We start from the raw sequence: 14,298 nt of genomic DNA, 5'->3' as shown, positions 1-14,298 counted from the left end.
TCAGTTGGGCACCCAAAATCAAGGGCACTTTTAAAAATGTGGGTATAATCTCTTTAAAGACAGAAAGGGAAGGAACTAAAGACTACTCATTAGCTGTGGGTGGAGTTGTGCAATAAATATACATTTGAAAGGACAAAAAATGTGATATGCCAAGTCAAAGCTCTAATCTGAGAACGGGAATGTGAAAAAGAGATTGTATCTAAAATTGGACAGTTCCTGAGGCTGCCCAAAATGCCCAATCCCAGCAGGGTCACAGGGGACAGGTTGGCTGCCTGCTGGAGAGAATCAGGATGCTGAGTCAGGAGTGAGGGGGCTCCCTTCAATATCCTGTCACAGAGAAGAGAGTAATGTTTTCCTGGACAAAAAGTGACCACATGGGCAGGTGTGGGGAAGAGCTGAGTTGTGTGATCTGAGGTCTCAAACTCAGTTACACAGACACTGGTACATTTCTTCCAGGTGCTGATCAAGCCTAGTAACTCCATAAATACCACTATCCATCTGCACTGGAATTGGACCCAGTTTGTTACCTTTATGTTTCTGTAACTCTGTCTCCACAGCAATTTTCCTTCCAGGGGGGGAGCTTTTCAATACAGATGCACATGGCTGTGTCTGACAAGCTTTATCTTCAAACCTGAACACAGTAATTACTTTCATTATTAACCAAGTTCTTTATCCAGTAACACAACAAGTTACTGAAGGGGAGTAACATTGGCAGATAAGATTTAGCAGAGGTGGTCTGGTCAAATCGCAGACAAATTCTAAAATCTCTTTAGAGAGACAAGGTGGGTGAGGTAATATCTTTTTTTGGCCAACTTCTCTTAGTGAGAGAAACAAACTCACACAGAATTCTTCTTCAGTCTGGGAAAGGTACTCAAAGTGTCACATTTTTAGATGGAACAGATTGTTTAGCATAAGTAGTTAATACATATTTCAAATGACCACTAAAGGTGAAGTGGCCAATTTCCACCTCTCCAGTCATAGGGGGGGAAAGAGAAAGAAAAAGAATATTTTAAATCATTTTCTTTCCTTTTCATGATTTACACACGTTCCTACTGAGTGTCTGTCTGCTGTGACCATATGTTTGACTAGTGTTTTACTGGGGCTGGTTGCAGGGACTGTGTGTTTGTTTATTTGAAAGATGTGCTTTGTTCCAGGAGGGTCTTAAGTGGTTGATTGGAGTGTGAACCAGAGAGGCATTGAACCAGGGCAATTGCTTTCAGCCAGCAGCCTTATAAAAAGGCAGTCAGTTGCAAACCTAGTGAGCAGTGAACAGCGGTGAAGCAAACAGAGAGAACTTTCCTGGAAGTTCACTTTGGTGGAGACCCCAGGGAGTTTTTTCCTTTCAGGCTTGTGCAAGCAGTAAATCCGTCATCTGAGAAGGCTTTTGATACATTACAAGGTAGAAAATATGGATAGTGAGGGATCAGTTATGACCTGCACAGGATGTGCCATGTTTGTCTTTCTCCCAGAGGATAGAAGCAACTTTGTCTGTATGAAGTGCAATCTGGTCTCCATACTAGAAGAAAGAGTCAAAGAAAGGGAGGTCCACATTTCAACCCCGCATTGCAGCAGAGAAGATGATGAATAAAAGTCAGGGTTTGGAACTGCGGGTACAGCATGCCAAAGAACCAAAGAAGGCAGTGCAGGGGGGACTGAAGAAAAAGGAAGCAAGCTGGCAGTGTGTGTCCTCCAAAAGAAGAAGGAGGAGACCCAATATACTCCCAATGCAGATGGAGGTAAGCAACAGATTTTAGGCTCTCTGCATGGGTACTACTGCTGAGAATGCCTTGGAAGACTCATCTGAGGGAAGGGATCAGAAGGAGACCCTGTCAATTTGAAGACATGGAATGATTTGTCCTAGGGATGGGGGTTCCACAACCCAAGAGGAGAAGGAGAGCAGTGGTGATCAGGGATTCCCTCTTCAGAGGGACAGAGTCATCCATCTTCTGTCTGGACCAGGAATCCTGAGAAGTGTGCTGCTTGCCTGGAGCTAGAATTCAGGGTGTGGCAGAGAGTCTGCAGAGACTCATCAAGCCCTCAGACTGCTACCCCTTCCTACTTAACCATGTGGCACCAACAATACTGCCAATAATTATCTTGAGTGGATCATTGCAGACTATGTGGCCCTGGGAAGAAGGATAAAAGAGATTGGCATGCAAGTGGTGTTCTCATCCAGCCTCTCAATTGAAGGAAAAGGTCCAGACAGTGACTGTTGACTCATGGAAGTAAATGAGTGGCTCTGCAGGTGTTGTCATGAAGAGCATCTTTGGCCATTGTCTGGCTAACCTGATAAGGAGAGCTTTAAACTAGGTCCTGTAAGGAATAGTGACAAAAATACAGCCAATGTACATCTAGGCTCAAGCAATGAAGACAAGGGGAAGGGGCTAACATCTGGAGAAGGGACTAGAAATCACAACACTATTAAAAAGGCAAGAGGAAAAGCAACATTGTAGTCTGAAAAAATCTTTGATGCCTGTATACAAATGCAAGGAGTATGGGGAACAAGCAGAATGAACTGGAAGTTATGGTATATGAAGAAAATGATGACTTAATTGGCACTAAAGAGACTTGGTGAGACAACTCCCATGATTGGAGTACCATCACTGAGAGATATAGCTTGTTCTGAAGAGATAGGTACGGGGGAAAAGGAGAAGGTGTTGTTCTATATGTCAAGAATGGATACACTTGCTCTAAGTTCCAAGAGGAAGTGAGCAACAGACCTACTGAGAGTCTCTGGGTGATGATAAAAAGGGAAAAGAACAATAGCGATGTTATGATGGGGTCTATTATAGACCATCTGTGACTGGGCTAGTGGAGGCCAGCTATGGTCACTCAACTAGGGTGAACTGCAAAGAATGTGGCAGACAAACCCCAAAGCTGGTGGATATTCCAATACTTAGATTTACCAAGCCAGCATAAAACAGCTTCTGTTTTTACCTTACTGGTTACTCAAAGCTAGGGAGGTTGCCAAAACTTTGGAGGATAGAGGTAAAATTCAGAGGGATCTTGATAAATTGGAAAACTGAACTATAGACAACAAAATGAAATTCAATAAAGACAAATGAAAGGCGCTACCCTTAGGGAAGAAAAACCAAATGCAGAAATACAGAATGGAGGATAACTGTTTTGGCAGCTATAGAGATGTATTTGTGGAAGATTATAATTTAGAGATATTGTCTCATAAGTGACAGTATTATGAATATAGGAATTCAGAGATGTGCCCTGGAAGCTGGGGGTTGACAACTCAGTGTAGCTATGTACATTAGTTCACCACAGATGCTCTTTAGGTTTTTTTTTATTAAAAGTTTTATTCTTTTCTCATTCAATGATTTGTTGTTTAATGAACTCCATGGTCATTACATAGTGTCAGAAATGTTGAATGAGAAGGAAACTGCAGTCATTTTCATAGAATCATAGAATATCAGGATTGAAAGGGACCTCAGGAAGTCATCTAGTCCACCCCCTGCTCAAAGCGGGACCTAAATCCCAACTAAATCATCCCAGCCAGGGCTTTGTCAAGCCTGACCTTTAAAATGTCTAAGGAAACAGATTCCACCACCTTCCTAGATAACCCATTCCAGTGCTTCACTACCTGCCTAGTGAAAAAGTTTTTCCTAATATCCAACCTTCTCCACTGCAACTTGAGGCCACTTCTCCTTGTTCTGTCATGTGGTACCACTGAGAATAGTCTAGATCCATCCTCTTTGGAACCCCCTTTCAGGTAGTTGAAACCAGCTATCAAATCCCCCTTTATTCTTCGCTTATACAGACTAAACAATCCCAGTTCCCTCAGCCTCTCCTCATAAGTCATGTGCTCCAGCCCCCTAATCAATTTTGTTGTCCTCCGTTGGACTCTTTCCAATTTTTCCACATCCTTCTTCTGTGTGTGGCCCAAAACTGGACACAGTACTCCAGATGAGGCCTCACCAATGCTGAATAGAGGGGAATGATCACGTCCCTTGATCTGCTGGCAATGCCCCTACTTATACAGCCTAAAATGTCATTAGCCTTCTTGGCAACAAAGGCACACTGTTGACTCACATCCAGCTTCTCGTCCACTGTAACCCCTAGGTTCTTTTCTGCAGAACATCTGCCTAGCCACTCGGTCCCTAGTCTGTAGAAGTGCATGGGATTCTTCCTTGCTAAGTGCACTTGTCCTTGTTGAACTTCATCAGGTTTCTTTTGGCCCAATCATCTAATTTGTCTAGCTCCCTCTGTATCCCTTCCCTACCCTTCTACCACTCCTCCCAGTTCAGTGTCATCTGCAAACTTGCTGAGGGTGCAGTCCACACCATCCTCCAGATAATTAATGAAGATATTGAACAAAACTGGCCCCAGGACCGACCCCGGGGGCACGCCCTTGATACCAGCTGCCAACTAGACATGGAGTCATTGATCACTACCTCTTGAGCCTGACGATGTAGCCAGCTTTCTATCCACCATACAGTCCATTCATCCAGCCCATACTTCTTTAACTTGCCAGCAAGAATACTGTGGGATACTGTATCAAAAGCTTTGCTAAAGTCAAGGAATAACCCATCCACTGCTTTACCTTCATCCAGAAAGCCAGTTATCTCATCATAGAAGGCAATTAGATTAGTCAGGCATGACTTGCTCTTAGTGAATCCATGCTGACTGTTCCTAATCCCTTTCCTCTCCTCTAAGTGCTTCCGAATTGATTCCTTGAGGACCTGCTCTATGATTTTTACAGGGGCTGAGGTGAGGTTGACTGGCCTGTAGTTCCCCAGATCCTCCTTCTTCCCTTTTTTAAAGGTGGGCACTACATTAGCCTTTTTCCAGTCATCCGGAACCTCCCCAGATCGCCATGAGTTTTCAAAGATAATGGCCAATGGCTCTGCAATCACATCTGCCAACTCCTTTAGCACCCTTGAATGCAGTGTATCCTGCCCCATGGACTTGTGCTTGTCCAGCTTTTCTAAATGGCCCTGAACCACTTCTTTCTCCATAGAGGGCTGGTCACCTCCTCCCCATACTGTGCTGCCCAGTGCAGCAGTCTGGCAGCTGACCTTGATCGTGAACACAGAGGAAAAAAAGCACTGAGTACATTAGCTTTTTCCACATCCTCTGTCACTAGGTTGCCTCCTCCATTCAGTAAGGGGCTCACACTTTCCTTGACCTTTTTCTTGTTGCTAACATACCTGTAGAAACCCTTCTTGTTACTCTTAACATCCCTTCTAGCTGCAACTCCAAGTGTGGTTTGGCCTTCCTGATTTCACTCCTGCATGCCTGAGCAATATTTTTATACTCCTCCCTGGTCATTTGTCCAGTCTTCCACTTCTTGTAAGCTTCTTTTTTGTGTTTAAGATCAGCAAGGATTTCACTGTTAAGCCAAGCTGGTCGCCTGCCCTATTTACTATTCTTTCTACACATCGGGATGGTTTGTTCCTGCAACCTCAATAAGGATTCTTTAAAATATGGCCAGCTCTCCTGGATTCCTTTCCCCGCTCATGTTATTCTCCCAGGGGATCCTGCCCATCAGTTCCCCAAGGGAGTCAAAGTCTGCTTTTCTGAAGTCCAGGGTCTGTATTCTGCTGCTGTTCTTTCTTCCTTGTGTCAGGATCCTGAACTCGACCATCTCATGGTCACTGCCTCCCAGGTTCCCATCCACTTTTGCAGTTTTGCAATTTTGAATTTAACTCCTGTGTTTGCAACTGAAAGCAGAGGCAAGTGAAGCACGTGAAGCAGCAAACAGAGAACAAAGGTTTTTCTATGTATTTGGTGAGCACAATATGGGCTACAATTTTCCAGTGTAGATTTTAGGCAATTTGCCATAAATTGGGATTTTCATCACCAAACAAAGTCCAAATTATCCCCAATGAATTGGACTTGTGGAAAGGTTTATACAGACAACAAAGAACCTTATGAAAAAGACTTTTGATAATGGAGGTGATTTATATAAAAGCTTTCCTGGTTTACCGAAGTACACCTCTGGAGAATGGCTTTTTTCAAGCTCAGCTGTTAATAGGAAGAAGGATCAGATCTAATTTACCAATTACTGATAATCTGCTGAAATCTCATAATAATGAAACCATACGGAAGATGAAAGAAAACTAGACATGGAAGCACAAATTTAATTTTGACAAAAGGGCCTGTGATCTACCATCTCTTAACCCAAGTGATAGAGCTTGCCTGAGGAATCACACCTCTAATTCTTGGGGCCAAAGTGGTTCCATTAAAGAACAGCTGCATTCAAGGTCTTATGTAGATCAGACACATCAGGGGAACACATTTTGGCATAATCAAAGGGATCTGAGTGTAATCCCGAAAGTTCCAACACATTGATAGATGAGGTGGACTCTGGTATTTCCTAACTGACCAATCATTTATCATCATCAAACGTAGGAGAAACTGACAAGGAACAAGAGAACAACTCAGATTGTAATGAAAGGATACTGAAAAGATCAGAGAGGCAGATTAAACATCCTGAAAGACTCATAGATACTTGCTAACCTTCCTGGAGAAGGGGTATTTGAGGAAAGTTAGTGGTAAGACTCACTCAAGAGTGATGTGCTGGTAATGTCTCCTCTCTAGGTAGTTGACAAACTGGATTTATGGAAATGTACTAGATACGTTGATAATTTAATATATATTTTAGATAGTTGTTAGCTATTTATATATAGGTATATAAAAGTTCATTTTTCTTTAAGAGGGATGTAGAAGAGATATGTTTGTGGAAGATTATAATTTAGAGAGGTTCCCTTATAAGGGACAGTATTATGTAGCTAGGAATTTAGAGATGTGCCCTGGAAGCTGAGGGTTGACAACCCAGTGTGGCTGTGTACAGCAGTTCACCACAGAAATTCTCTAGTTTGTTTTATTGAAAATTTTATTCCTTTCTCATTCAATGGTTTGTTGATTAATGAAACTCAACTCAGCAATGCTGAGAAGGATCCAGGAGTTGTGATGGATCACAACCTCAACATGAATCAGCAATGCGATGCTGTTGCAAAAAAAATATGCATTTTTAGGTTGCATTAATAGAGGCATAGCATGCAAGTCATAAGAGGCAATAGTACAATTCTACTCAGTGTTGGTTAGGCCTCAGCTGGAGTACTGTGTCCAACACTGGTCACCAAAGGATATAGAGAATCTGGAAGGGATTCAGAGGCAAGTGACACAGATGATCAAAGGAATGGAACACAAGCCATCAAAGGAATGGAACACAAGCCACAAGGCTGAAGGAACTGGGTATGTTTAGTTTGGAAAAGAGGAGATGAAGGGGGGATATGATAGTGCTCTTCAAATACTTGAAAGGCTATTATTAAAAAGATGGAGAAATGTTGTTCTCTCTTGCCACAGAGGGAAGGACAAGAGACAACGGGTTCAAATTACAGCATAGCAGATTTAGATTAAATCTCAGGAAAAACTTCCTACCTGTAAAAACAATGGGACAATGGAACAGATGCCTAGGGAGATTGTGGAAGCTCCTTCACTGGAGGTTTTTAAAAGGAGGCTGGATAGCCATGTGTCTTGGATGGTTTAGACACAACAAAGCCTGCATTTTGGCGGGGGTTAGACTAGATGACCCTTGCGGTCCCTTCTAACCCCATGGTTCTATTATTCTAAATTACTTCAGTAAAAAGCAGGATGACTCCAGATTCCAGCAGAATAGAGGGAAAATTGGGATCTAACATCTAATATTGTCCCACATTGTCAAGCTATCTTTACGCTGTTGTGTGTATGTACCACTTGCCAATGAATTTCATACGCTCACCTTTGCCTGTGGCGCTCTATATCCACCTAGAAGGGAAGGGAAGGGAAAAATAACAACACTCAGATTCCATTCTGCAACATTCTTTGTATTAAGACTGTCAAGCAATTAAAATAATTAAGCATGATTAATTGCTCGATTAATCACACTGTTAAACAATAATAAAACACCATTTATTTAAATATTTTGGGATATTTTCTACATTTTAAAATATATTCATTTCCATTACAACAGAATAAAAGTGTATAATGCTCATTTTATATTTATTTTTATTACAAATATTTGCACTGTAAAAAAAGAAATAGTATATTTCAATTCACCTCATACAAGTTCAATTTACAAATGTTGATTTTTTGTAACATAACTGCAGTCAAAAACAAAACAATGTAAAACTTTAGAGCCTAAAAGTCCACTCAGTCCTACTTCTCGTTCAGCCAGTTTCTCAGACAAACAAGTTTGTTTACATTTACGGGGGATAATGCTGCCTACTTCTTGTTTACAATGTCACCTGAATGTGAGAACAAGCATTCTCATGGCACTGTTGTAGCCGGCGTCACAAGATATTTACATGTTAGATACATGTATGCTAGATGCAAGATTCATGTGTCCCTTCATGCTTCAACCATCATTCCAGAGGACATGCGTCCATGCCGATAATGGGTTCTGCTCAGTAATGATCCAAAGCGGTACAGACCGATGCATGTTCATTTTCATCATCTGAGTCAGATGCCACCAGCAGAAGGTTGATTTTCTTTTTTGGTGGTTTGGGTTCTGTGGTTTCTGCATCAGAGTGTTGCTCTTTTAAGACCTCTGAAAGCATGCTCCACTCCTCATCCCTCTCAGATTTTGGAAAGCACTTCAGATTCCTAGACCTTGGGCCGAGTGCTGTAGCTATCTTTGCGTTTTGTCAAATCTGCAGTGAAAATGTTCTTAAAATGAACAACATGTGCTGCTATAACATGAAATATATGGCAGAATGCGGGTAAAACAAAGAAAGCAGGAGACATACAATTCTCCCCTAAGGAGCTTAGTCACAAATTTAATTAATGCATTTTTTTTAAACGAGCACCAACAGCATGGAAGCATGTCCTCTGGAATGGTGGCCGAAGCATGAAGGGGAATACAAATGTTCAGCATATCTGGCATGTAAATTCCTTGCAATGCTGGCTACAAAAGTGCCATGTGAACGTCTGTTCTCACTTTCAGGTGACATTGTAAATAAGAAGCGAGCAGCATTCTCTCCTGTAAATGTAAACAAACTCATTTGTCTTAGTGATTGGCTGAACAAGAAGTAGGACTGAGTGGACTTTTAGGATCTAAAGTTTTATATTGTTTTGTTTTTGACTGCAGTTATGTAACAAAAAAAATCTACATTTGTAAATTAAACTTTCACAATAAAGAGATTGCACTACAGTACTTGTATGAGGTAAATTGAGAAGTGTTGCTGTTTGTGTGGCAGAAAGAGATCTCAGTGTCAGCTGCTCCTCACTGAGTACCTGAGGCTTCCCCTTTAATATTAGTTTTCTGTGGAAGAGTTTTACCTTTAAAAGTATTGTTACTTTGTCAGTTAGTCTCTTCAGCCTCTTATGCTCCTCTTCTCGTGCACTCTGAGGAAGGTGCTTCCAGTCTTTGTTCACAAGCAGGAGCAGTTTCTCATAGGTGGACTGAGTTGCCTCCAGGTGTTCTTTTATTGTTTCCTTCAGTAACAAATGTTAAAGGAAAAAATACATAGTGATGCTGGAAGGAGTTAATGGCAGCCATTGAGTGGGTCTTGGATCTAAAGACATTTACTGCCCTGATTAAAGCAGATTAGTGTGCTAAACACCTTTTTTCAGGCTAAACAGAAGGACCAATAAAGCCCCTTTATGTAGTGTGATAACTGGAAAAATAGAAGCCACTGCCCAAGGCAATGGACCCAATAAGCTGCTAAGTCATGTGGGCTGAAGGGTTCCCTGAATGCAAAGACAGGGGCAATCAGATTGTTTGGTAAATTCTGTGTGTGAGAGAGGCAGAGATCTGGGGGCAGAGAGGAGAGTCCTTCCTCTGCAGCGTGGGGCTTGGGTCACGGCCTGGTTTGAACTAGAGTAAATCGTTGATAATCTGCAACTGGAAGTCTTAAAATCATGGTTTGAGAACTTCAGTAACTCAGACAGAGATTCTGGGACTATTACAGGAGTGGGTGGGTGAGGTTCAGTGGCCTGTGATGTGCAGGAGGTCAGACTAGATGAACCAGAGGGTCCCTTCTGGCCTTAAAGATGAGAAATCCAGAAAACAGTGGAGAAGCCACTGAGTGTGGCCTTGTAAGGAAGCAAATGGACAGAGCTCATTGGGGCATAGGACTAGCTGAAGAGAAGGGCTTGGAATCAGTGAGCAAGAGAACTGCAGTCAGTTATTTGTTCCTATTGTATTCAGGGAAACAGGACTTTGTTTCCGTTACTTGTAAGTAAACAGGATTGCACCCAAGAAACACCTGATTTCTATCATCCTATTCTCCTCTGAAAGGAAACAACCCAGTGAGCCTCAAATACTGGCTAACTACTTGAGCTTAAGGGGCCATGATGCTACTGGGTGTGGGTGTGTGTCACACTTCATATTTCAGAGACTGCTACCATGGAGGTACTGGAATTCAAGGACCCTCCTATGTGCAAACCCCATGACTTATTCCTTGGGGAGGTGTGAACTTTCCTCATGCATCTGATTGAGAGATTAACTCTGAAGCATAATGATGACAATTAAATTCACCAATAACTATTTCAGTGTTGATCTTTTCAGTAGACACATCTGGTTACTCTGCTGTTATGGGCAGAACATGTGTAGAATAACCACCACTCCTATATGCTTCCTTGTGTCCCTTCTTAGCCCAACTTCTGGGAAGATGGAGTTATAACTGCTTTTAACGTTTTTAAACATTGGTTTTTAAGATAAGGAAGTGTATGAACATCTAGAAATGGTTTGTGGTGCATGTATATGTATGCAGAGAAATGGTTCCGCTATTGTGGGGAACTTTCCTGGCTTCTGCACTATCCTGGTGAAATGAGCTAGCAAAAGGATCTGAGTCCTCACTCCCACTCCCTTTACCCAGAGGCCTGCCTGACCTCGAGGGATCCCCTTCCAAGCTCCTGTGGGGTAGAGTCCTTGTAACCCTGACAAGGCTGGGCCCAGGATTCCTGTGGGGCTTGACCCCCAACTTGTCATGATCACTTAGGACAGAGGCTAAGGTGTCCCCACTCTGGGGTACTCCCTCCAGTCTGGACCCTTCCATGACCCACTGATCATTGCATATAGTTCAAGCAAATACAATTGATTAAACAGTAATCAATTTAAAAATAAGGAAAAATGGGAAAAGTGAAAGGAAAACCCGTAACCCTACTCTGTGGCATGGGGATATCACAACCAGTGTCTCTAGAATGTAAGAGCATGTCATAAACATACAGCTAAGGGTAGCATAAAATCTCCCCTTTACCTGTAAGGGGTTAAGAAGCTCAAATAACCTGGTTGGCACCTTACCAAAAGTACCAATATGGGAAGAAGATACTTTCAAATTGGTGGCGGAAGGTTTTGTTTGTGCTTTTTGTTGTTCTCTCTCAGACAGAGAGGGACCAGGGCAGAAAAAAAATATCTCCTAAAACCCTACCTGAAATAAACATCTAAGTTTACAAAAACTGTAAGTAATTGCAAGGAAATGTGTTAGATTATCTTTTGTTTTAGCTTGTGAATTTTCCTATGCTAAGAGGTAATCTTATTTCTCTTTTATAACTGGGAAGCAGAATCAGAGGGGAATCCTCTGGGTTTAAAATCTTTTTATTTACCCTATAAAGTTATCTTCCATCCTGATTTTGCAGGTGTGATTCTTTTACTTTTTTTTTTTAAATAAAATTCTTCTTTTAAGAACCTGATTGATTTTCAGTGTCCTAAAAACCAGGCATTTGGTCTGTGCTCACTTTGTTAACCTAAAGGTTGGTATATTATTCTCAAGCCCTCCCAGGAAAGGGAGTGAAGGGGCTTGGGGGGATATTTTTTGGGGGGGATAAGGCTTCAAGTGGCCCCATCCCTGAATGTTTGTTTAAATCACTTGGTGGTGGCAGCGATACCGTCCAAGGACAACGAAAGGAATTTGTGCCTTGGAGAAGTTTTTAACCTAAGCTGGTGGAATATAAATTTAGGGGGGTCTTTCATGTGGGTCCCCATATCTGTAACCCAGAGTTCAGAGTGGGGAGGGAACCCTGACAGGGCAGCTCACAGTCTGTTCCTCACAAGTCCCAGGCCTCCCGCCCAGGCTCTGGCTGTGCTTCAGGGATGCTGTGGGCTGGACACTTGGTCTGGCAGTGGCCACATGCCTTCAGGCTCTAGGTGGCAGGATTCTTCTTCCTAGTGTCAGCCCCTCCCCGCCCCTTCAGGGTTATGATCCCCCTCCATGTCTGGTCTGCAAGGCCTCTTGGCTGGGGGTGTCTTCCTGTGCTCCAGCCCCAGCTCCAGCCTCACTCTGCCTCAGCTCTGCCGCTGCTCTGCCTCCAGCACAGCTCCCTGGGCTGCTCCTCTGGCCCCTCTGGCTCAGGCTTCTGCTCTGTCCTTAATTTGACCCCTCTGGCCAGGCAGTTCCAGTTTACATGAAGGATGGGGTCGTGTGCTCCTGACTCCCTCATTGGCCTGCCTGCCTTGTCAATTGGGCTGACCTGTAGCATTGGCCTCTCCCCATTGGCCCTTGGGACTATCAGTCTCAGGGTCTTGATTTCTCATTGGCCCTTCTCCTTTCTTTTAGTACTGGGAAAGGGACAACCAAAAAAACCCACTAAGTTTCAGTAAGGGGCCAACAGTTTTGTTACATATTGTAGGACATAGTGTCACTGTGTACGGGGACACTTTGGCAAACCAGTAAAGTGCTTGAAACCACTATGGCTCATTGTTAAAGGTGGCCTAGTCAGCAAGCTGTAAATTGGCCATTCAGCAATCTCATCTTGACCAAGGCAGGAGGGGAGGGGGTTTGGGGTGCCACAGCAATGGCAGCTTGACCCCGTGTCCTTCCTGATAAGAATTGTGTTAAACTTGCTGATACATGCTTTTAAAAGAGTAGGATATGCCCCAGGAATGTCTATTGAGGTCTCAAGGCTGCAAGTTCTGGAAAAAAACACACCTGGTTAATCAATAATCAGAAGGAACTTCTTGCTTGAACATTGAAATGCTTACTTAACAAGGTTTCTTTAAGGGACATGTCATTCTATTACTAATGTATAAATAATGAGACTCGTTTGGGAACTCTTCGGGACTGGTCTCTCCCTCTGGATGCATCTTCTGTTCCCCAGCAGCAGACGGGTTGCTGCTGTGTCACTCGAAAGCCACGCTCAATTTTGGTAATTATCAAGGGTTGGGGGTGTTTTACTAATCTTGTTGTGGACATGTGTAAGTGCTTGAGACTAAGTAAAGTTTAGCTTTAAGTGAAAGCACTCTTGTGTTGTCCTATTTGTGCCAGTTGGATGGCTGTGTCTCCCCTGATTTATTTCCTGATGCCTCCTCACGCAGAGTAAAAGTTACCAAGAGCTTTGGGTTGAAAGAACCCCGGGTAACAACTGCTTTTAAGCAATGACTGACAGGGATGGTCTGTGCATACATATGTGGAAATTTAACTGCACAGTGAAATGCAGAGTCAACTGAGCTTCTCTAAACATGGAAGGGCTTTGAGAATTAAGTGTCTTTTCTCCTTCTCATGCTCTACAGGATACAGGGCCAAGGAATGATCTCCCAGCTGGGAGTCAGAAGAATTCTAAATTATAGCCTTGTTACTGACTGTGCTACCAGTAGTTCATACTTACAATGCACTTTGAAGACAATTTTAGTTTAGCCTCACAACACACATATGAGAGGGAAATCTCACTGCCTCCAATTTATAGACAGGGAAACAGAAAGCCAAAGATGGTTAAACAGCAAGTCAGTAGAAGAGCAGGATAGAATACAGGAATCTTGAATCACATTCTGAATCCACGAGGTCATGTTGCCTTTCTGATACATCACTCACCTTTCCTGCACCTGCACTAATTGTATATTTGCACATTTAAATGGTTAGGCAGCTAAATTACCATTTGTGCATGTCAATGCTTACTGTGCCAGTGTATTCATGGCTTTTGCATGTGAAAATGAAGGCATGTAATACTGCACATGTTTGTGCACACAGACCAAAGAAAATGTATGTCCCTTACCCTGTACTCCAGGACAGCCTCCTCCATGGGAACCACAGTGTGAGTACGGTGAGCCAGGGACTCTCTGCAGATCACACAGATGGGGGCTTGGTCATTTTTGCAGAAGAGTTTCAGAGCCTCCTGGTGTTTCTCACACTTGCTTATTCTGCCAGGTTCTTCATCTCTTTGTAATCCTGGTGACTGGTTTATTAATTCCACAATATTTTTCAGCTCCCTGTTTTGCCTTAAGTTTTTCTTGTGGATCATCTTTCTGCACTGAGGACAGGCGGTATCTGCATCTTCTCTCTTGCAGTGCTGAGTGATGCATTCTTTGCAGAAGCTGTGTTCACACTCAGTAGTCACAGGGTCTCGAAATAAATCCAAACAGATGGAACA

At 42.8% G+C, this 14,298-nt stretch overlaps 1 long non-coding RNA gene across 1 annotated transcript; it reads right to left on the bottom strand.

Moving 5' to 3' along the window:
• Nucleotides 1-527: 527 nt before the first annotated feature.
• On the bottom strand, nt 528-12,345 carry LOC123345436. Its single transcript, XR_006572785.1, has 4 exons — nt 12,215-12,345; nt 9,274-9,429; nt 7,736-7,761; nt 528-631 (listed from the first exon to the last, which is right to left on the bottom strand). It is a non-coding gene; the product is annotated as an uncharacterized LOC123345436 (long non-coding RNA).
• Nucleotides 12,346-14,298: the final 1,953 nt, after the last annotated feature.

Source organism: Mauremys mutica, chromosome 12 (assembly GCF_020497125.1).
Source record: "Mauremys mutica isolate MM-2020 ecotype Southern chromosome 12, ASM2049712v1, whole genome shotgun sequence".
Lineage (NCBI taxonomy): Eukaryota > Metazoa > Chordata > Testudines > Geoemydidae > Mauremys > Mauremys mutica.
The sequence above is the reverse complement of the archived record's forward strand: the minus strand, read 5'-3'. Positions and strand labels throughout refer to the sequence as shown.